The sequence below is a fragment of the Antechinus flavipes genome, chromosome X, assembly GCF_016432865.1.
Source record: "Antechinus flavipes isolate AdamAnt ecotype Samford, QLD, Australia chromosome X, AdamAnt_v2, whole genome shotgun sequence".
NCBI lineage: Eukaryota > Metazoa > Chordata > Mammalia > Dasyuromorphia > Dasyuridae > Antechinus > Antechinus flavipes.
In genome coordinates this window covers 32,186,900-32,208,693 of record NC_067404.1, presented here as the reverse complement: position 1 = coordinate 32,208,693, position 21,794 = coordinate 32,186,900, and the positions used below count along the sequence as shown (strand labels likewise).

Sequence of the window (21,794 nt, the reverse complement as noted above, 5' to 3'; positions counted from 1 at the left end):
GAGAGAGAGAGAGAGAGAGAGAGAGAGAGAGAGAGAGAGAGAGAGAGGCGGGCTCTGGCTGCGGCAGTAGCAGTTGTAGCCCCCTATTACTGGTGTATAATCAGTTAAGCACGCAGGATGGCAGGATGGCAGGATGGCACTTTATTAATTACCCAACAAGGAGCATGGCTAACATTTGATTTGTCTCTCACTATACTCGAGTCACCAGCCACGTGGTCTTTCTGGCTTGCAGTCATGCTGGAGTCTCTCACCACCTTGTGGCTTCAAACAGCTAGGCAAATAACAGACCAACCTTGGCTGGGTTTTGAATGTTAGCCTAGGGGTTGATGTAAAATATTGCTCAGGCTTATTAAAATAGGAAGACTACGGCTCCGGCCCCCACCCCACATCTGGATCTTTCCCCACCTCAAGTCTCCACCCTCTGTATTTATACTATACGGACCGATCAGCTTTCTGTAACCATATGGTTTTAAAAAAAATACAGTGAATCAATTAACAAGCATTTATTAAGTGCCTGCTGTGTTCCGGACACCATACCGAGTCCTGGTGATGCGAAGCTATGAAAGATGGGAAAGCTAATATATTTACAAATAAATGCATCATCCCTGTCTCTCTCTATGTATGGACAGAGGCGTGCCGATAAATGTTTCACAACTAGTCCTCTGGGGAAAAAATTACCCACTTGCCCATGACACACTTCTGAGTTTAATCTGTATTATTAACACTTGGTCTGTCACTTTCTTACGTCTAGACAATTAACAAAACAATAAATCAAGCCCTGATTTGTCGCTACCGATTTTCGGAGGTGTAAATGTTCACACTCCAAATTTAAGCGTTGGCTCTTGGGAGCCAGTTTGAGCTGGCTCCAGCACACCACTGGATATATAATATATTGCAGCGATGGAGGAGGGGTGGAAACAGTGGTCAGTGGGGGAATGGAGAGAGTTTTCCCCAAGGAGGTGGCCCTTGAACCGAGTTTTAAAGGGAGCTTCAATTCTAAGAGTCAGGGGTGAAGAGGGAAAGTATCCCAGACACGGGGGACGGTCGTCCAAAGGGACAGACGGGAGATGGACACGGGGGACGGTCGTCCAAAGGGACAGACGGGAGATGGACACGGGGGACGGTCGTCCAAAGGGACAGACGGGAGATGGACACGGGGGACTGTCATCCAAAGGGACAGAGATGGAGTGTTTTGTACAATTGAACTGGATAGTGAGTGCTGGGGGGAGGGGAGATAATCCACCAGTCTGGATTACCAGTGACCCCGTGGAAGGCTCTCCATGCTAAGCAGAGAAGTTTGAGTTTTGTTCCAAATCCGGTGAGAAGTTAATGAGACTTCTTGAGCAAAGGAATGGCAAAGTCTCACCCATGCTTCAGGCATGTTGAGTGGGGGGTGCATTGGAAAAAGGGAAGATTTGTTGGGGGATGGGGCAGCGATAGCAACACTCCAGTTGAGGGGTCATTGCATGTGGAGGTAGAGTTGGTCACCCCTTGGTACCGGAGGCACAGAAGTCTACAAAGGATGGGTTGAGGCTGGCTTTGAGGAGCCCCAGTGGTGACTGGGAAGATGATGGTGCCTTCAAAAGACACAGTGAAGTTTAGAAAGGGGACGGTGCGGGCTGTGGAGAGCATGAGCTCTAGTTGAATGTGTCGAGCTGTAAGGGATCTCAAGTTGGGAATGTCCAAAAAGTGATGGGAAGCTAGGACAAGATTTGGAGATCTGGGAGTTATCTACATAGAGGTAATCAATGAATTCATGGAAGGCAGTCTGTGTGTGTGTGTGTGTGTGTGTGTGTGTGTGTGTGTGTGTGTGTGTGTGAGAGAGAGAGAGAGAGACAGAGAGACAGAGAGAATGGAGAGACAGAAATGAGGAGAGACAGAGAGAGAATGGAGAGACAGAAATGAGGAGAGAGAGAGAGAGAGAGAGAGAGAGAGAGAGAGAGAGAGAGAGAGAGAGAGAGAGAGAGAGAGAGCAGACCCTTGGGGGACACCCACAGATAGTTAGAAGTCCAGACATGATTGATTGATGAACCTGGAAAAGAGACCCAGAAGGCCTCGTGTCAAAAGCTTTTTCCTGGACTTTGGTTGAGAAGGGGAGGAAGAGATAGAAGGACAATAGCTGGAGGGGGTTAGAGGGTCAAACGAACGTGCCAGGGAAAAGGTTTCATTTTCCCTCCGTGGGTGCTTCACGCAGAGCACGTGCCTGGCGGGGCCAGAGAGAAAGGGGCCCCCGGGACCCGATCTGGAACCCTGAAAACAAAGGCGAGGCTGGAGGCGCGCGGGGGTGCCGGGCCCTGCCAGCCCCTCGGATCCCGGTGACAGAGGCTCCCAGAGCCGCCCGTCTGGGAATCTGCGCCGCGGGCTTTCCGACCCACACGGAGCGGGCTCGGGCACGGCCGCTCCCGGGGCTCGGGGCAGAAAGGGCCGTCGGGGAGCTAGAGAAGGAAACGGGGACCCGTGTGTGCACCCAGACTCCCTCGGTCCCACCCCCTCCCTCCTCCGTTTCCCCAAAGGCAGAAGTGAAGGGCCATTGTCGAAATACCGAGAACCCGCGCGAAATGCTTTGCGAACCTTAGAACGCAACCCACGGGAGCGGTGACTATTATTTTCTGGCTAAGGAAACAAGCCCAGAGAGAGGAAGTGTCTAGCCCGAGGACACACAGCAAATTGTGGTGGCTTCCCGACGGTCCGCTACTTCCCGAGGGGAGGGGGGAGGGGCCGGGAAGCTCGGAGACAGGAATGAGATGGGGTGAGAGAGGGGGCAGGAGCTGGAGACCTCGTGGCACTGGGGCTACAGGAGCGCCCAAGGTCCGGGTCACAGTGAAAGCCCCCCCTCCCTCCACCCCACCCCCCCGCACCAGCCTTGGGGGCGGGGCAGGGCGGGGGCCCCGCTGGCTACGCCCCGGGCCGAGGAAGGAGGCGGTGCTCTGGGGTCCGGAGCAGCCGGGGCGGTGCAGCCCGTCCCGTCCGGCCGTCGGGGCCCTCCCCCTGCCATCTAGCTCCACGTCCTGCTAGCGCCAGGTCCGGGCTCGGCTTCGGCTCGGGAGCAGAGCGGGGCGGGGCGGGGCGGAGCGGAGCAGCCCGGAGAGCCGCTGCAGCACATGGACCAGCCTCGGGGCCGGGGGCCGGGGGCCGGGGCCGGGCCCGGGCCGCCCCTGCGCCTCCCCAAGCCCAGTACGTGGACCCTGTGGCGCGCCAAGGGACCGCCGAGGAACCCGGCGCGCTGGAAGCCAGGTGAGCGGCGCCCGCCTTTCCCCGCGGCCGGGCGGCCGGGCGGGCGGGCTGCCGGGCGGGCTAGCCGGCTGGGCAGGGAAGGCGCTCGGCCGCTCGGGGCCGGGCTCGCCCGCCCCTCTCGGCTCGGCTGGGCTGCCCCGCGCTGCGCGCTGCGCTCCGCGCTGCCCGCGGCCGGCGCCCCCGCCCCCGGCCCCCCGCGCCCCTGCCCCATCCCCTCTCGGCCGCCACCCCACCTTTCCCCTCTTCTCGCCATCACCTCCCTTCGTCCGGTCCGCCTTTGTCCCTCTCCCCATCGCTCGTCCTCGGCCGCTCCTCTCACCTCTCCCGCTACACTCCGCCCCCCTTTCTCTCGGGCTCCTTCTGCACCCCCTTTCCTTATCTGCGTCTCCCCTCTCAATTTGCGTCCCTGCCCCCTTATCTGCCTCTAGCCTCCCCCTGTCTGGGCTGCTTCTCCTCTCCCCCCGTTCCCATCCCTCTGTCCCCATGTCTCTCTTCTGTCTCCTCTCCCGTCCCCGCTCTCTCCCTCTCCCGTCCCCGCTCTCTCCCTCTCCCGTCCCCGCTCTCTCCCTCTCACTCTGTCCGTCTCTGTCTGCGCCTCTCCGTCTCTGCACCCCTCCCCACCTCAACCCTAAGCCTGGCTCCCTGCGTCTCTCCTCGCCCAAATGGCTTTCTCTGGGGGCATCTCTAAGGGCGCCCCAAGCTTTCGAATCCCCGTGCCCCGGCCTGTCGGGAACGGTGCCCCCCGCCCCCTATCCCAGCCCCTCTCAGATAGAGGAAATAGGAAATAGGGTTGGGATTCTTGCCCTGTGACTCCCAGACAGAGGAGCCTAGGGGGAGGGGAAATTGGGGGTGGGGTGGGGGGAAGAGGAAATCTAGAGGCATCTGGGCATGCTCATTCTACGTCCCGGGAGGGTTATTGCCTCTAAACTCCTAAAGCGCTTAATGTCTATACCATTCATTTGGCACTTCCAAACAAAACGGCTTATCTTTTTCCGTGTGGATTTCTGGTTTCCCTGCAGACGAACTGGAAGCTCCTTGAGGGTAGGGTTAGGTCTGATCCTCCCCCGTATCCCCCCTCCCCCCAGTCCCTCGCATATTTGCTAGCTCGTGAGTAAATGTTTACCGACTGGGATTGATTGATGCACTCGGACTGTCTCGCAAAGTCGCGGCTCTCGTCCTCCTAAAGGGAACGTGCGGGGGACGGGCCCGTTTCGGGACCGGTTTTACCTCCGGGCCCGTGCAGCCCCAAACGAGTCCTTCGGCTTCTCCTGGCCTCAGTTTCCTACTTTGGAGAACGAGGGAGTCGAACTCAGTGGCCTGCCATCAAAGCCCTTCCGGCTCGAGCCTATTCTGCCTTCTCGGGTCATTTCTGAGGCTCCCGTGGCCCGGACTCGCCTATGGACCTCACCTTGGTCTCCCCAGAATCATCTGGAGAGGAAGTCCGAGCCCAGACTTCCGAGCCGGACGGTGCTTGGCGCGGGGAAGTCTGCCCCGGGCCTTCCTGCCTCTTCCGTGCCCCCGCTTCTACCATTCGCCCGAGCCCGAAGCGAAGGAAGGGATGGCCCTCCCCCTCCCCCTCGCCTGTCACTGCCTGTGCCCTGTCTGGCCTGATTTAGAAATCGCCAGATCCCGGCAGACCTGGAACGGCGGGGCAGGGTTAGGCCCCCGGCGACTGGGTGTTAAGAGCAAAGTTACATCCTCCTCTGACCTCCTGGGCCTCCGCGGCCTCCGCGTAAAGGCTGAGCACGGAGGCTTGAGGGGCAGGGGGATTTTGTGGGAGCGCGGAGCGCCCCCCCCAAAGGTGCTCGATAGCTTCCCGCCCCCATCCCTTTCCATAGCGCCCCTGGCCTGGCCGCCGAGGCACCCCTCAAGCCACGATCACGCCAGACTCCCCGAGGCCGGCCGGACTTCCTGCCGGTGGGAGAACCCTAGCTGGGGAGCTGGGGAGGATCTCCAAGGCGTCTCGTACCAGCTGCTCATTTTGCAGAGGAGAAAACTTGGGCTTGGGGAGAGAGCGTCTCTCCCCATTCCCCCCGTAGATCCGAGGGCCAGAACCGGGAAGGAACAACTCTTCCCAATTCGTTTTCCAGGTGAGGAAACAGGTAGAGAGCAAGGGACCTGCCCAAGGTCACGTAGTTTCACGTTCTCCTCTCCACCATGGGGCATCCCGTTGTGAAGATCAATTGGAATAATATGCATTCCAGGCTTTTTGGGAGGGCGGCTGGATTTGGGATTTCTCCGGTGAAAGGAAAGTCCTTCCTCCGATGCATATCACTGCCTCTTTTGGGGTTTTGTTTTTTTTAGATAGCCGCCCGAGGCGGCGGGAAGTTAAATTGAATCTAGGGGTAGCCCAGTGGTGGCCGAGGTCGGACTCGAACTCTCGGCCCGCGGGCTCTCCGGCCAGCGCTCCTCTCCGCTGCTTTATAAAGTGCTAGTCTGACCTCGGAGCTGTTATTATTATTGTTGGAAATTGATCTCTAATTAGGTATCTCTGCCCCAAGGCCGCCCCGCCTCCTGCCTTCGCTATCTATGTTAATGGCCCCACGGTCTTCCTAGTCTAGGAGATTGGAATCCAGGGAGTCACCTTTGGCTCTTTCCCCCTCCTCCTTCCCCTCCCCCTTCCCTTTCCCTTTCCCCATCCCCTTTCCCCTCCACCCCCCCAGCCTGTTCCCAGGTGTCCTGAATTCTAGCCCCTCCTCTCTGTTCCGGCTTCGACCCGGGCTCCTCACCTTCCCCTTGGGGGGATTGTAATAGTCTCCTAATAGCCTCAATTCACCACTCGCAGACTCTCTCTCCCCTCCCCTTTCCCTCTAGGACCGGTTACCTGGATTAACCTGCCTAAAGTCTCTCTATTATGCGGGGAAAGCCTTCAAACCGTTTTCCCGCTGGATAAAATTAAAATTCCTTAGCTTGGCATTCAAGGCTCGTCCGCCTTCCGGCCCCAATTTTCCTTTGCGTCCTTATCTCTTCCCCCATGAAATGCCGACCCTCCCACCGCCCTGGTCTGTTTGCCTCCCCATCCGTGCCACCCGTCTCTCCTTCCCCACCTTTTTGGCTTTTGCTCATCCGGTTTCCTCTACCTCAAGTGATCTCCATCCTCCCCCCCCTCCTCATCTTTCAAGGCCCAGCTCCAAATTCTGGGCCTTCCCCAAATCTATTTCAGCTCCGTCCCCCTTGAAGATGACTCCCGTTGGACTTGGCCACTCTTTTTCTGTATCTGTGGCGATGCAGTGTATATGTATGAGTCGGGTCCCAAGGCCGAGGTACAGGGCCCTCTTTTGCCAATTGTTGTTTCCGTGACCTTGGTCAGATTCCCTCTCTGAGGGAAAAAAGGGATGGGATGGAAACTCTCAAAGGTTGTCAGATTTTGTATTCTCAGGGCCTTCCCGGCTCCGACATCCCCCTGTTGTGAGAGCCTTCCTTTTCACAGCTCTGATGTCCTCTCTTCTGAGATCTCTGCTCTGGATCCCCGCGTTCTCTACTCTAAGGCCCCCCTCAGTTCTGCCATTCTGTCACTGATGTCTCTTCCTCCTGGCAACGGTCCCTGGGGACCGCCCTCGCTGTGGCCCTCACTCTCCATCCCGTCTGTGAGTGCCGGCCCTCCGGCAGTCAGTGGGAGAGCGCTCCCCGGATGTCTTCCCATCCGTCTGTGAGCTAATGGCGCAGAAGGAGCCGGGGCCTCTGGGACCTCACCGGCCACGGGCCCTCGCCGGCCACAGGCATGGGGCAGAGTTCTCTCAGGGAGGAGAGATTCTGTACAGGTTCCGAGGCTTTCAAGGACTAAACAGAGGGTTGCAGCTTCTCACTCGCCCCCAGTTTCTTCTCCTCCTTGTGCTGGCAAGGTATTACCCTCCGCCCCTTCCCCTTTTCTTCAGATTCTTAGAGCTGAGAAAGACCTTAGAACATAGAATGGGAAAGTCAGTCAACCTGTCCTTTACCCAGTCAGTCCACAAGCATTTATTAAGCACCTACTATTTGTCAGGTGCGATGCAGAGAGCTGGGGGGGGGGTGGAGAGGGAGACCTTGACGTACAGAATATCGGGGCCAGAAGTGACCCCGAGGCATAGAACATCAGCTGGCCAGACTTCAGAACTAGAGTGGGAGAGCTGGACTCGAAACAGACCATCAAAGTTGCGGAAGGCAGAACAAACAGTCCCGGCGCCTCCTGAACATTTCGGTCAGGCTCTGTGAGCTCCGGAGGGCTTCCCGAATATCGCCTCTCTTGATCTTTACTCCTGTTGGTGGGGGTGCTGTCGTTACCCAGTATCAAATTGGATCTTTCCCATTTTCCACGCATGAGCGCACGCTGGAGTGTTCTCACGAGCTTGCACACGCACGGCGGTAGCATCATGGGGAATTGATTAAACATCCTCCTTGGCACTGGATTTGACTTCAGAGATCTGTTATCTCCGTAACCTTAAATGGAGCCCTCTCTGGGCCTCAGTTTCCCTCTCAGGACAATGAGGAAGTCGGGCTCGGTGGCGGCAGAGCTCTTATAGATGTCAGACTTTCTGATCTTAATAATCCTCACGTGGTCTTCCTTCTGCCTTTTGCAGAGATCACGGGCCGTGACAGGGGCACTGCCGATATAATATACCCATTTTACAGGTAAGGAAAGTGAGGTTCAACAAGGTTGCCCACCAGCACATATCGAGTAAATGGCAGAGACAAAACTCAGACCGTGGTCTCTTGTTGAATTCTCTGATACTTTCCACACCGTGTGGCTCTTGAGCCGGAAGGGACCTCAGGGGCCATCTAGTCCATCCCTCTCATTTGACAGAGGGGGAAACTGAGGTCAAGAGAGGGGAAGAGATTTGCCCAAAGTTACACATAAGATCTAGGCCTAGAGCGGAAAGAGAACTTGAAGACCATCTAGTCCATTTAATGGAGGTGGAAACAGGAGGGGAAGGAACTTGCTCAGGATCACATGAATGCTAAGTGTCAGAGGCAAAATTTGAACTCAGGTCCCCAAGAGCCATTAGTTTTTTCCCTGTTCCCACTGCGTCCCCTAGCCAGCTCCTCCTCCCCTCCCGTTATCCCCGGGCACTCTTCATGCTCACACCAGTCACATAATATTAAACTTAAATGGAAACCCAGTGGCTCTCTAGCCCTGCTGAATTCCCTAGTCGGGGGGGGGGGGGTAGGGGGGCTGCAATCTGGCCAGTAACTGAGCTGGGATTCAAGCCCAGGTCCCAGTGAGGAACCTTGAGCTCCACCTCCAAGGCCTCCTTCCTTTGCCCAATCAACAGCATAACAGTAATGATTTCTGTTTAAGTGGAACATTACATTGAATGCTCACCACCACCCTGGGGCAGCTAGGGGGCGCTGCAGTGGATAGGACGCTGACTTACTAGCTGTGTGACCCAGGCAAATCACCTCACCCTGTTTACCTCGGTTTTCTCATCTGTCAAATGGGCTGAAGAAGAAAGTCACTTTCAAATCTCCGCCAAGAAAACTCAAAATGGGGTCCCCGAGAGTCGGACACTGCCGAAACTACCGAATAACAGCCGCCAGACGCTCTTGAGATGGTGGGTTATCCCTGGTAACAAATGAGAAAGCAGTTTTGCCCAAGATCCCAAAGGACAGCTCGGGGGTCTGGGCATTCTGGCTTCAAATCCGTTGCTTTTCCCGTTACTTTGGGATGTGAGTTTGGCTGTCCCAACCACCCCACTGCTCTGATCCTGCAATAAAGAAAGGGTTGGGACAAAGAAATCATTTAATCAGGTCTCCCTCAGAGTACAGATGGGGAGCCTGAGGCCCCAAGAAGACTCATTAGATCATTGATTTTGAGCTGGAAGAAACTTTAGAGACCCTTGGGTGGAGTCCCTTTATTTTACAGCTGAGTCAACTGAGGCACACTAATGAGTATCTGAAGCAGGATTCAAAGCCAGGTCTTTCCCACTCCTAGCCGAAGCCCTGTCCAACATGGCATGCTGCTTCTCAGGGGGAAGTGACTAGACCAAAGGCACGCAGAGCTAATAAGTAGTGCCAGGAGTGCAAAACATGACCCCTCGGCTCCAGATCCAGTTCTTCCCAGGGCCTTTGTCTATGCATGTCTCCGGGGAAGTGGAAGGGAATCTAGGGACTAAGGGCAGGAAGGGTTGAAGGTGCGGGGGGGGGGGGGGGGGGGGAAGGGGGTCCTGGGCAGAAAAAAGGGGAGACTGCATCCGCTTTTCCAGCTGTTCTTTTTCCCGCCTCATCCCTGGCCAGCCCCCAGAGGGGTCCACACTGTCTCGGCTGCGGGGTGTCAGCTTACGCAGAGTCCTCGTGGATGCCAACTCTGGGCCTGGCACTGGGGAACAAGCATGGGGGTGGGGTAGGACGGCCCCGCAGTTGTTGCTGCTATTTCTCAAGGTGGGGAGCGAGGACGGGAGGGGAGGCGGGGAATACATTCTATTAGATTTGGGGCTAGGGGACGCAGGGCCAGACAGGACGTGGAGACACCTGGGACGTTCATCGGCTCCAGATACAAATCCGGTTTTCCCTCTGTGTACACAACTCGGTTCTAGGCACAGCGATAAGATACTGGCCTTGTCCCCATGGTGCTTCTACTCTGGGAGGGTGCTAAAATGCAGATCCGGAGGATCCGGTGCACGCCTCCTTATCCTGGTCTGTGGATGGATTTCAGGGGCTTCTTGATGGGGAAAAATGGTATCGTTGCTTCACTCGCCTCTAAGTAATATTTAGTGTTTCCTTCGACTTAAAAACGTGATTTTGAGAAGAGGGTCCATGAGTCTCACTGGACACGGCCAAAGGGAAGGGGCCAGGCTATCCAGGTGGCTTTGAACCGTGGCAGAGTGATTCCAATCCTGGCTCTGGAGTTAGAAGGCTTGAGTTCCGATTCCTCCTCGGACACTTGCTATCTCTCTGACCTTAGAAACGTTCCTTCACTTCCCTGGGCCTCAGTTTCCTTTTCTGCAAAGTAGATGGTCTCAGGAGTCCCTTGGAGCTCTGCATCTAGGACCCTGTGATCTGCCAGATAGCTGTCATAAAGAGTTATAGACAGTCTGCTGTGGGGGATCAGAAGGGAGAGGGCCTGACCAATTAGGGGCGTGAATCGGGGTTGCTTTCCCGGAGGAGAGGACATTGTAATCAGATATTAAAGGATGGGGAGGAGAGACCATATCTTAGGCTTAGGGAACAGCCTGAGCAAAGGCATGGGATGTGGGAGGGATAAGCGTGTTCAGGGACAGAGAGGAACACAGTTGTTGTTGTTGTTGTTTAATAGTATCTTGTTTTTCCAAATCCGGGCAAAGATAATTTTCCACATTTACCTCCCCAAAACCTTGGGTTCCAATTTTTTCTCCCTCCCTTCCTCCCCCTCCCCCCAAGATAGCAAGCGGTCCAATATAGGTTAAACACGTGCAATTCTTAAAAACATATTTCCATATTTGTCACGCTGCGCAAGAAAAATCAGATCAAAAGGGAAAATAAAAACACAAGAAAGGGAAACCCCCCCAAACAACAACAGAAGGGGAAAATCTCATTTTTCCAAATTAACGCAAAGATAGTTTTCAACATTCACCTCTGCAAAATCTTGTGCTCCAATTTTTTCCTCCCCCCCCCCAAGACAGCAAACAGTCCAATATAGGTTAAACACAAGAAAAATCAGATCAAAAGGGGGAAAAAACCAGGAAAGAGAAAAAACCCCAACCAAACAACAACGATAACAAAAGTCTCCATAATTCTCTCCCTGGGTACGGATGGCAGTTTCCATCACAAGTCTACTAGAATTGCCTTGAATCAGAGAGGAACATGGTTTTACTGAAGCCTAGAATATGTTGAGAGGAGTTATGTGAGCCAGAATAAAATTGTGAAGAAGCATTGAATGCCAGGAACATGCATTTGAATTTTCCTCAAAAGGCCATAGGGAGCTAGAGAAGATTTTTGTTTGGAAGGAAGGGAAAATGCAAGTGACTTTCTTGGGAAATCGGATTATATGATATAATCCTATTTAAACTTTCTATATTGATATTTCTAGGATAATAAGATTAAGCATTGGAAGGTAATTTAGAGCTGTGAGTCCAGTCTCCTCGTTCAGCAGGTTCAGAGGGGTTAGGGGATTTGTCCCAAGCAACACAGCCCCAGTGAATGATCCGAGCTGAGATTGGAGAATCCAAGTGTTCTGAATCTCCACCCAGCGTTCTTAAGCCTTGAAAACGGCCAGAAAAGGCCTTCTCCTGCAGGGTGCCCTAGTGCCCGCTGCTGGGGATGCTGGGAGAAAAACGAAAGTTCCTGCCCTCAAGGAGCTTCTGTTTCGCCGAGAGGGAAAGAGCAGCCAGTCTAACAGAAACAAAGTAAATAGAGAGTCTTTTCCCGGAGGGAGGGAGGGAGGGAGGGAAGGAGGGAGAGGGCCCTTCCAGCAGGAGCCGGCCTGAGCTGAGCCTTGGAAGAGGCTGGGGCTGTGAGGTGGAGGTGAGGAGGGAGCGCTTTCCAGGCCTGGGGGGCGGCCCACGCCAGCCGGGCAGCAGAGATGGAATATCCCGCCTGCCCGGGGAGCAGGGAGCGAGCCAGGTCGGCCGGAATGTAGACAGTGGGAGCGGGAGTAATGTAAAATACGTCTGGAGAGGTAGCTCGGAGCCAGGGAGGAAGGGCTTCCGTCCCAAACGGAGCACTCGGTATTCGTCCCGGAGGCCAGCCCAAGTCACTGAGGCTGCTCCGGCGGGGGAGGGGCAGGGCGCCTTGGGCTTTGGAGCTGGGGGGAGGGGAGGGCCCGTCCTCGAGGCTGTTGCAGTACTCCTTGGTGACCCCGGGAAAAGAGAGGAGCCAGCGGGAGAGATGCCGGCATGGGAAATCTGGACTTGGCCACCGACCTGATCGAAGAGGGGAGAGGAAAAGGTCAAAGGTGAGACTGAGGTTGTGACCCCGGATGACCAGATACGGGGAGTACAGAAGGGAGGGGTAGCTCTAGGGGGAGCAATCACTATGTTCTCTTTTCGGATGTAGGGACTCGGAGAAGTTACATCCCTATAGAAATGGCCATCCAGAAGCTGGTGATTTGAAACGTGAGCTTGAGAGGGAGTTCTGGAAATCATCAGCTTAGAGATAGGAGTTGATTCCTTGGAAGCCGATGAGATCACCAAGTGATCTCCTTGTATAGAAGAGATAAGGAAAGACAGCCCGGGACAGAGCCTAAGGAGACACTTAACAGTTAGGGGGCAGGACGGAAACGCTGAGTCACTTAGTGAAAGTTTGTGTGTTATGTGCCAGGCTCTGTGCTCAACTCTGGAAACACAAAGCTCCTGCCCTCAAGGAGCTCACGGTCTCACCGGGAGCTAACGGGCTAACAACTCCGTATGACTCAGATACATACTATCCGAACTGAAAATAATCAATCAACGGAGGGAAGGTGCCTCTGAAGGGGATCTTTTCCCGGGGAAGGTGAGAGTTAACAGGAACTGGAGGGGAGCCGGGAGGAGAAGAGGGAGAAAGTCTGAAGCGAGAGGGACAGCAAGTGAAGGGGTCTAGGGTGAAGACCAGCAAAGAGGTCTTCTTACTAGGTCTCAGAATCCTTGGGGATGGGAAAGGGAGAGTTTGCATTTGATCCTGGAGGTGATTGAGAGCCACTGGTTTTGATCGAATAGGAGCATGACATGGCCAGACCTATACTTTAGAAAGGTCATTCTGACCACTGAGTGGAGGAATAGTAAGGACAGCCTTGGGGCGGGCAGGCCCACCAGCAGTTACTGGGGAGAGAAGGGGGCACATTCGGGAAATGTCACAAAAGTCAATTTTTTTTAGCATTATCTTTGTTTTCTTGGATTTGTATCTGTTTCCCCACTTATGTTTTTTAATTGTTTTATTTTGTGGTTATACTTGTCTATTAACTTTTAAAACACACATTTTTTTATGAATCATGTTGAGAGAGAAAAACCAGAACAAAAGGGAAAAAAAAAAACAAAGAAAAAGTAAACCTAGCGTGTGTTGATTTACATACAGGCTTCCTAGTTCCCTCTCCGGAGGCAGATGGCATTTCCTAGCCAAAGTTTATTGGGATTGCCTGGGATCACTGACCCGCTGAGAAGAACCAGATCTTTCATAGTGGATCACTATGATTTTGTTGTTTCTATGTACGTCCCACTTGTGTTTTAACCTGGTTCTAGCATTCGGGAGTTTAGCCGGTGGCTTGTAGCCTCTTGAGTGTGACACCTCCGTTTACAGCATCCATCTTTCCTGATGCTTTGTTTGGACTATATCGGAGCCTGCTTGGGTCCACCATTCTTCTCTCCTCTGACTTTTAGGTGCTCCTCAATTGCAGTTTCTCAGAGGCTATCTGATATTCCGTGGCTCACAGCTATAGTCGAGTCATTCACTGGGCTCCGTTCTTCAACGGCTTGTTACAAATTGGCCTGCTAGTCATCGGGTATATCAAAGGCTATCAAAAAATGGATTTAGGAGACGTGACGTTGAGTTCCGGGCCTGTCACTGCAAAGATAAAATTGACAGGCCATAACAATGCAGCCAAAGTGAAAGAGACTGATCATTCAGATAGAGAAGGGAGGAGGAGAACTGGGAGTGAGAAGTGTCCCAGAAAACCTTTCATCCTTAGTGATAAAAGCTGCAGAGATCTCAGGGAGGAGGAGGACCGAGGAAAGGCCATTGTGTTTCCCAATAAAGAGATCACTGGTGACCTTGGGGAAAAATAGCGGTAGCAGAACTCGGTTCAGAAACTGGACTTTGGAAGACCTGTTTTCAAATCCTGCTTGGGAGGGAAGTGGAAAAGGGTAGTGCCGCCCCAGCGATGGCTCCACTGGGATCAGACAGGGCAAATTTGCAGTGAACACAAGTCAACAGAGTTGTGGGACTTCTTCCAGTGGAGTTTGGCAGCTCAGGAGGAGAGATGGACGAGTCAGATGTGGGAGGGTGGGGGGGGGGTGTCATCCCGAGCTGGGGTTTGGAAAGGAATGAGAGGGGATAGAAGCAGGAGACAAGTGATCTGAACTGGTCAAAGGAGGCACTTGCAGGGAAAGGTGGAAGGATCGAACCAGGGAAACAATTGGTTTAGGAGAGAAGGGGGGAAAAGAAGGGAAAAACCATTTCTTAAGCACCTACTATGTGCCGGCACAGTTACCAAGCACTTTCAAGATATTATTTCATCTGCTCTTCCTTTTACTATTGAGGAAATTGAGGTATACCCAGGGTCACTTGGCTAGTAATTTCCAAGGCTGGATTTGAATTCAGATCTCTGCCAGTCACCCTACTATACTGTAATGGACTGAGGCTTGAGTTGATGCACTGAGGTAGAAATCAGTAAGGCAGAGAGGAAGATGGGAAGATTGGAGCTCGTGGTGAGAAGCATTTCCGAGTTCTGCATCATAGAGCGGTCTCTCTGTGGAGGGGCTGGAGTGCGAATATCCATGGCTGCTGAGGAGGTCAGGGGACCAGGGTTTTGGGGCGCCATCGAATGCAGTCTTTAAGGATTTAGGGTGTAGTGGGGGAAAGGAGGATTGTGAGACTGGTACTGAACCCCTTGAGAAAAAAGGATCAGTGAGTTGGGAGCTGAATAGCCCCTTGGGGAGATGGGGGGGGAAGAGGGATGGGATGAATTTTAAGAAAGGGGAGATTGCTGAGCGATGGCGAAAGAGGGAGAGAGATGTGAGGGTGAGGCAATGGTATATCATGTTAGGGGGCAGGAGAGAAGAGAGTGGATGCAGTGTCTTCTGGGAAGAAGACTTTGGAAGGGAACACAGCTGAGAGTACGCTGGCCCTGAGTTCAAAACTAGCCACAGTCACTTGCTACCTCTGTTTGCCTCAGGTTCCTCAGTTATAAAATGGGGATGATAATAGCAAAAATTATAGTAACTTCCCAGGGTTGTTGTGAGGATCAAATGAGATAATAATTTTAAAGTGCTTGGTACATAGTAAGTGCTACATAAATGTTAGCTGATGATGACACATAGTAGGTGCTATCTAAATGGATGAGGAGGAGGATTAGCCCAGTGCTTGGCACATGGTAGGTGCTATCTAAATGCATGAGGATGATGATGATGATTAGCCCAGTGCTTGACACATAGTAGGTGCTATCTAAATGAATGAGGAGGATGATTAGCCCAGTGCTTGACACATAGTAGGTGCTATCTAAATGGATGAGGAGGAGGATTAGCCCAGTGCTTGACACATAGTAGGTGCTATCTAAATGGATGAGGAGGAGGATTAGCCCAGTGCTTGGCACATGGTAGGTGCTATCTAAATGCATGAGGATGATGATGATGATTAACCCAGTGCTTGACACATAGTAGGTGCTATCTAAATGGATGAGGAGGAGGATTAGCCCAGTGCTTGACACATAGTAGGTGCTATCTAAATGGATGAGGAGGAGGATTAGCCCAGTGCTTGGCACATGGTAGGTGCTATCTAAATGCATGAGGACGAACATTAGCCCATTAGACACATAGTAGGTGCTCTTTAAAGGGTAGCCAATGTTGTTGTTATTCATGAAATGGGAGTCTAAATTCTCAAAGGGCGCTTCAGCAGCGGAGTGGGGGTACAGCAGAAGTAAGGGGAAGTGCAGGAGGAAGCCATGACAGGGGTCAGACTGACGTAGATGGGAATGAGGGAATGGGGAGTTGAGTTTGTTTAGGTTGCTTGGAAATCTGAATCCCAGGGATTATAGGAGAAGGAAGAGAAAGAGGAAGAGGAGGAGGAGGAGGAGTGTGCTAGCCAGAGGACAGTACATAATCACACCCTTCCCAGGAACTAAGGCAGCTGGGCCCCAGGCCTCGCTCACCGTTGATCAGATTATCATTCCCAGAGTAAAAGGTGGAAGGCTGGGAGGGGGCGGGGTGAGTCCCTGTCCAGTAGGGATCTCGCAGACCTGGCCTGGCCGGGCCGCCTGGCGGTGAGGGGCAGGGACCCGTGTCTGGGCACCAGATGGTTTTAGAGACAGGGCTGATTTCCTCAGCCTGTAATCATCAACCAGGATGGAGCTCCCTGGAGCGGCTTTCCCTGGATGGGAGAGTGGACGCGGGAGAGCGAGAGGCAGGTCTCTGGCCCCGGCTTGGACCCGGCGAAGGGGCAGGGGCCGGAGGTCACGTGGGAGATTTGGATCCTGCCACAGTTACAGCTGGTTGTGTGGCCCGGGCAATCGCACTTTCCTCCCTTGTGAAATGGGGGCAGTAACGATAGTAACAAAAATAATTATGTTCACGTTAATTTTCTATTTCTTCAGAGTGTAAATGTTAGGATTCAATGAACTGACAGATCTAATTAATTTCCAAGCCTTAAAGTACTCTCAAATGTCAGGTATTATTAATAATACCCTCTCCCCACGTTGATTGAGTGCCTACTGTATGCAGGTCTCATCAAACTTAGATCCTGCTAGAAAGGAGCAATCGAGAACAGAGGTACGATGGGCCGATTCTTAGAAAAGGGTTCAGAACGCGGGACTGTGGAAATTCCCCAAACGGGGAGATCGCTCCCAGCCGAGAGAATTGAAGACTTCTTGGAGGATTTCATTGGCAGAGACGGAAGGGGAAAGAAGAGAGAGGATCCCAGGCGCTGGGGATGACCCGGTCGGTGGCCGGGGCCGGGGTGGCGGCAGTTGGGTGATGGGTTTGGGGGATGGGGAATAGGGAAGTTAGGCTGAAGCCTAAAGTTCTTTGGAGGGGAGGAGTGTGAGATCAGGCTGGGGAGTTGGACTGAGCCAGATCGGAGAGGCCGTGAATGCCAGGAAAAGAAGCTGGGCCCTTATCCTCTAGGCAACAGAGAAACCCTGCTGGTTTTGGACATTGGGGGGGGGGGGGGACATAACAAACTGTGTTTAGGGAACCGCAGGCAGGCCCAGGGCTAGGTGCGAGTAGGCAGCCGCCCGGGGAAGTGGGGTGCGTGTCTGCGGGTGTCTGGGTAAGTAGGGACGCCTTTTCGTGTTCCTTTTACAAAAAATAAATGTACACATTTTTTAATACCAGAAAATTCCACTTTCCCCGGCCTGCAGATATTTATTTTGGGATGTTCAAATTGCATATGTTTCAGTGAAGACTGGTGAGCAGTAACCCACAAGCCCTACAATTTCCCAGCCTTGCCCGGGGTACCCAATCGCAGGGCGGTGATATCATCCGATCCGCACACGAAGAAGATGATTATCTGGCCTGGGGAGGGCGGCTGGCGGTAATGGGGATGGCACGGGTGGGGAAGACGGGAGTTGAGATCACCGGATCAGAGGTCTAGAGCTAGAAGGCACCTCAGAGATACTCTAGTCTGCACCCTTTCAGAAAAGGCAACTGAGGCCCAGGAAGGAAAAGAGACTTGCTCAAGGTCACTCAGTAAGCTCAAGTTGGAGGCAGAGTTGCTATCCAGTATTTTTGACTTCGAGGCCAGTGAATTCTCCATTATCCCTCCTCCGGAACCCCGGCTTTGGCAGGGGACTGGTTGGGGGAGGGGGGCAGAGGAAGGGGAAGAAAAGAATCCAAGATCCAAGGGAAGGAGCCCCAGATAGATGGCGTACTTTATCCGGATGAAGAGACTTGATGCTGGGAGAGGTTCTAATTCTGCCCCCGATGCTCTGTGAGAATCTCGACCTGGTCTCTGCCTTAGTTTCCTCATCTGTTAAACGAGAGAGTTGTATTTCAGTGGCCTGGAAGGCGCCTCCCGATTCCCAGGACCTTATGCATGAGCTAGCTAGCTCCAGCCTCCTGGGGAGGATGAACGGGAGCCCAATCTGAGAGACCCAGCACTCTCTCGCTCTGCATAGGAAGCATTACATCTTCCTCCATTCATTCACCTCCAGGATGGGGTGACCAAAGCAGCAGGCTTCCAGATGGGGTTGGCCCTCCCTGGCCCGGCAGGTGGAGGCTCTTTCTGAAACTTCCAGACCCCCGGGGAAGAGTGGGACCGCCCGGCCAGTTTCACCCGGCTGGCTCCCCCTTCCGGGTTGCCAAGTTCCTTGCGGTCTCCTCTTGAGTTAGCTCCCCTAAACCGGCTGCCAACCCCAATCTGGGCCCCAAGGGTTAGGCTAGTGGGGCCCTCGGGATCGTGTTGTGGGCAGCAAAGCTTCCCGATGGCGATCCTTGAGGGAGACCCCTCTTAGAGGCTCGCGGTTCCTCTCTACCTGACACTGGCGGGGTTTCTTTGGGCACACTCATCCGGGTTTCTTTGGGCACACTCATCCGGGTGTGTTTTAAATCGGGGTGTGTTTTAAATCCCGTTGATTTAAAACAATCAGAGGGTGTGTTTTGAGATCCCTTTATTTAATGAGTGAAGGACCACTGTGGGATAGAGAGCTAGCTGGCCCCCGAGCCGGAGAGGCATTAGTTGGTTCAAGTCCCAACAGCCTTAGCTGGGGGACGGTGGGCCCCCTAACCTTTCAGTGTCCCAGCCGCTCTCCTGGCCCATCGGTGGAAGAGAAGGCATCCCACTTGTTGCTAGAGCGAGTTTCCTCTGGTCCAGGACGCGGGAGTATCAGTGAGGTCACTTCTGGCCCCCTAGCCTTAATTCCTGCTCATTAATGGTGCCAGTGCCTCATCCCTTCTAAAAATCATCTCGTGTTTATTCGGGCTCTGTGGAGATGCCCTAGGTGCCGAGCCCCCTCCCCCCCCCACCCCTTTCTGTCCCGCCCCCGTCCGTTGGAGAGGCTTATTGAGTGCTCAATGATGGATTAACAGCTTCTTTCAGGCGAATGTAAGCTGTGTGAAGGCAGAGACGGTTTGCTTTTGTCTATTTTTGAGGCTTTTTGTGTGTGTGGTTTCGGAGGGAGAGGGGGGCAGATTTGTGGTTTCATCGGCCCGGAGAACTCCGGAGAGGGAAACGCCCTGGCCCAAAGCGGCCCGTGCCCTGACACCTCAGAGGCTGCCGGGGGCACCGAGAGGTTAGGCGAGAGCAGGAGGCGGCAGCGGGTGACTCGCCCAGGCTCCTACCGCCAGGCTGCTTCCCGGGACGGCCCGCCAGTCTCTGCCGCGTCTCACCCCAGCGTGGCTCGTTGCCCTATCGTCGGGCCCCCTCGGCGCACCTCGGTTCGGCCGGCCCCGAGGAGACCTCGGTGGTCCGGGGCGCCAAGTCCCCCTCGGGCCATCTCTCTCCCTCCGCCGTCCTCTCCAGTTCCCTCCCCTCCCTTCCCTTCCTCGCCTTGTGACACGAGGGAGCCCCAGCTGCGCGGCGATTGGTGGAGGCCGGAGGCAGGAGCCCCGCCCCCCTTGCTTTGAAACCCTTTCCAGGGAGGCGGACCGCGACTGAGTGCGGCTCCCATTGGCCGGCGCGTCCAGGGGTGGGCGGGGCCCGCGAAGCTCTCCTCGCCGCCCCCCCCTTCCCCCAAGCCGAGCCCCCGGGCTGCGCGCGGAGTGGGGGGCTCTCAGAGCTCGGCGGCCGACGGACGCGAGCCCTGAGGTGGCCTTGGCCGTGGCTCGGCCAGCCCCCGCCCCCGCGGGGCTCCCCTGGGGCCTCCTCCGACGCCTCCGCTAGCGGAGTAGCCACAGCGTGCGCTCCCCGGCCCCAGCCCGGGGCAGAACCCCGACGCTGTCTCCAGGTAAGCCGGCGCAGCCCTGGGGCCACGGGGCGCCTTCCAGCCGCCGCGCGTTTGCCGCGCGCCTGCCGCCCTCGGGAGCGCTTTCCGAGAGAGCCCGGGACCGAGCGCTGCGGGGCTCGCTCTCGGCTCGGCTCAGCTCGGGAGCGGCGGAAAGCGGACGCGGTCGGTTCGAGGATCCCGGTTGGATCGCGAGCCGCGTGACCTTGGACTGGGCATTACCCTCCCTTGGGCCTCAGTTTCCTCGTCTGTCAAATGAAGGGGCCGCTCAGCTCCCCCGTAGGGAGGGCTTCCTGGAAGAAGTGCCCACAGAAATGACCCAGAAACGCGGGGGCATTTCTCGGAGCCACAGTCTTCCTCCGCCCCCGAGTCTGGGGTTGGGACACAGGGGGAAGACACTGGAGCTGGGCGGAGGTGGGAGTGAGGTTAGCCTGCTCGCCCAGCATGGAGTGAGTTCACTGGGCCTCTGCCAGGTCTGCGAGTGACATACCCGCTCCCCACCCCCTTTTCCCAGCCAAGGCAAGTTAGGTGGGGAGGAGGGAGCTAGACTGGAGTCCATCTTCATTCTTTACCCACCCCCACCCGCCCCTGCCCGCCCCTCCCCAAGCCCCCTGCTTTAAAGGTATCTGGTTCAGGACTCAGTGTGTGGCTCCAGCAGGACAGAAATGTTTTCTTCCTCTCCCCTTCTGAGAAGCATCTGGGAATTTCTTAGTATGAATAATAATAATAACGGAAATTGAAAGCATAGATCCAGCCCTGTCACTCCTCTGCTCAGGAAGCTCCCGTGGCTCCCTCTCGCCTCCAAAATCAAATACACCTCTGTTTGGCTTAAAAAAAAAAAAAAAACCCCTCATAACGTGGCCCCAGCCCGCTTTTCCCGGCTCAGTGTACGCTTTTCTGCCGCGGAATTCTGCGTTCCACCCAAACCGGCCTCCTGGCTGTTCCCTGCCCAGCCTTCAGATTTCATCTCCTGCCCCCACGCCTTTGCAAAAGCCGGCCCAGAGCACTTCCTCCTTACCTCTGCTCCCCGGACCGAACTTCCTTCCAAGCCCGAAGCGCCACCTCCCAGAGAAAGCCCCTGCCCCATTCTCACCTACACAAAGGTCTTCTATGACTCAGGCTCCCTTCCTCCTGATCCCCCCCTCCCCAATGGAAGTGCCCCCCTGCCCCCCCCCCCCAAGGGCAGTCACTGCCTAGTTTTGTTTTGTTTTTCTATTTGCATCCTCAGTCCCTGATACTTGGGGCACCTTGGCTTCCAGGAATGAATAAAGAGCTCTTGTCACCTTACTTTTACAGATGGGGCCATTGAGGCTCTGAGAGGTTAGGTCAGAGGGGTAGCAGATTTCTGAGATTTGAACCCAGTTCTCTCCTGATGACACATCCAGCACTGGAGAAGGGAATAAAATGAAATCATCTCCTTCTCCTCCTCCTCCTCCTCCTCCTCCTCCTCCTCCTCCTCCTCCTCCTCCTCCTCCTCTTCTTCCTCCTGCCCCCCCCCCCAATTCTCACTGAGCTCTGGAGAGCCAGAAAGCTCCAAATATAGCTTTTGTAAATGTCATGGTCTCTGAAAGGAACTTTGAGGGATGGCCCATCCCTGGAACCACTAACTTTTATTGAGCACTTACTGTATGTTTGATGCTGGCGCTGGAAAGTTTTTTTTTTTTTGGGGGGGGATGTTTAACTAGTATCTAAATGCCAGACAGTTTGGGGAGTGGGAGTTGCTGGGTACTAGTTGTAAGGGGGGGAAAAGGGGGGGTCAGGAAAGGCCTGGGGTATGAGCCGAGCTTTGAAGGAAATGAGAGACCCCAGGAGGTAGGGCTGGGTACCGAGTGCACGAGGCATACATAACCTATGCAAAAACCCCAGACGGATGGCGTGCTGAGTGAGGAGTGGCCCAGCCAGATCGCAGAAAGGAAAGTGCTGTGGCAGCTAATCCCCTTCCCCCATTTGACAGATGAGGAAACTGAGGCTCAGAAGGTAAAGTGACTCCAGGGAATCTGCCTCGGAAGGGAGGTGATCTAGTGCTGAGTTGTACTCAGAGGAATTCCTTTCCCTCTCTAGCCTCAGTTTCCTTTTTTGTAAACTGAAGAGTTTGAACTAGATAGTT

At 54.5% G+C, this 21,794-nt stretch overlaps 1 protein-coding gene across 2 annotated transcripts in view; it reads left to right on the top strand.

The window, feature by feature from the left end:
* Positions 1-3,116: 3,116 nt before the first annotated feature.
* STARD8 (StAR related lipid transfer domain containing 8) overlaps positions 3,117-21,794 on the top strand; it is a 69,474-nt gene continuing 50,796 nt past the window's right edge. For both annotated transcript variants that reach the window (XM_051968202.1, XM_051968201.1), the window contains exon 1: positions 3,117-3,234. The gene's annotated coding sequence lies outside the window, so the exon portion shown is untranslated. The remainder of the gene's footprint in view (positions 3,235-21,794) is intronic.